General features: G+C 38.5%; 1 pseudogene; it reads left to right on the plus strand.

Annotated features, from left to right (window-relative positions):
• The first annotated feature begins 586 nt into the window (after nucleotides 1-586).
• LOC141516138 (large ribosomal subunit protein uL22-like) lies at nucleotides 587-1,164 on the plus strand (annotated as a pseudogene).
• The last annotated feature ends 263 nt before the right edge of the window (nucleotides 1,165-1,427 follow it).

Below are 1,427 nucleotides of genomic sequence, written 5' to 3' on the forward strand. Positions count from 1 at the left end.
AAACTATAAAGATAAAATCAAAAACGAACTTCCCTCAAGGGGTTTATATTTTACTGAATTTACTCACATCAGACAAATTTCAGGATTCAGAAATAGGTATTCCCCCCCCCTTCATTTCCCAATATTGAAAGTCAATGTGACTTTGACTTTCATTTATGAATAAAAGAAGACTTGGGGTGAATTGGGCCTACAGAATAAACACTGATTATTTATTTATTTATTTTTTTAGTTCTTGCAAGGCAATGGGGATAAGTGGCTTAGTGGCTTGCCCTAGGCCACACAGCTAGGTAATTATTAAATGTCTGAGGCTGGATTTGAACCCAGGTATTCCTAACTCCAGGGCTGGTGCCCTATCCACTGTGCCATCTAGCCACCCCGAACACTGATTATTCTAAAGACAATGGTTGAAATAATAGAATCTCAGTTTGGTTGGCCTGGGATTAAAAGAACCAAATATAAAACCAATTAATGTCTTTTTTTCAGTTGAACTTTAATTTATTATTATTATTATTATTATTATTACAATACCTTTGTTATAAGAGTAAACCTAGCTCTTCCCTTGAGCCGTCCTAGGTAATCATTTAAAATGGTGAGGTATTCTCTTGATCCAGAGAACCCCCCAAAATCATGCAAGTCAAGGGGTTCAAATCCCTGGCTCCACTTCAAGAACACCCATGAAACAGCTCAAGCCATCAAGGGCATGCGCATCCGAAAAGCTACCAAGTATTTGAACGATGTCACACTGAAGAAACAATGTGTTCCATTCTGTCGATATAATGGTGGCATTGGCAGGTGTGCCCAGGCTAAGCAGTGGGGTTGGACACAGGGTCGTTGGCCAAAAAAAGAATGCTGAGTTCTTACTGCATATGCTTAAAAATGCAGAGAGCATGGCTGAATTAAAGGGTTTGGATGTGGATTCTCTCGTCATTGAGCATATCCAGGTTAACAAGGCTCCCAAAATTAGACAGCATACTTACAGGGCTCATGGCCGAATCAACCCATACATGAGTTCTCCTTGCCATATTGAGATGATACTTACTGAAAAGGAACAAATTATTCCTAAACCAGAAGAGGAAGTTGCTCAAAAGAAAAAGATATCCCAGAAGAAACTGAAGAAACAAAAGCTTATGGCACAAGAGTAAATATGACATTAGAGTACAAATAAAAGTGAAATGAAAAAATGAAAATAAAAGTATACCTAACCACCCCACCTCCAAGAAGATGAGAAACCTCAAGAATAGTGAGTTGAGAGAGAAAACAATGTACTTCAGTCTGTGTTCAGATTCCAATGATTCTGTCTCTGGGGTGAGTTACTTTGTTTATCCTAAGTCCACCAGAGAAGTTGCTTCAATATTTTTCCCACAGTTGCTATTACTAGCTGTACCTCCACTTTATTCCTCCCCACTCTCATTTATTCTATTCTCTCT

Source organism: Macrotis lagotis, chromosome 3 (genome assembly GCF_037893015.1).
Source record: "Macrotis lagotis isolate mMagLag1 chromosome 3, bilby.v1.9.chrom.fasta, whole genome shotgun sequence".
In the NCBI taxonomy this organism is placed as follows: domain Eukaryota; kingdom Metazoa; phylum Chordata; class Mammalia; order Peramelemorphia; family Peramelidae; genus Macrotis; species Macrotis lagotis.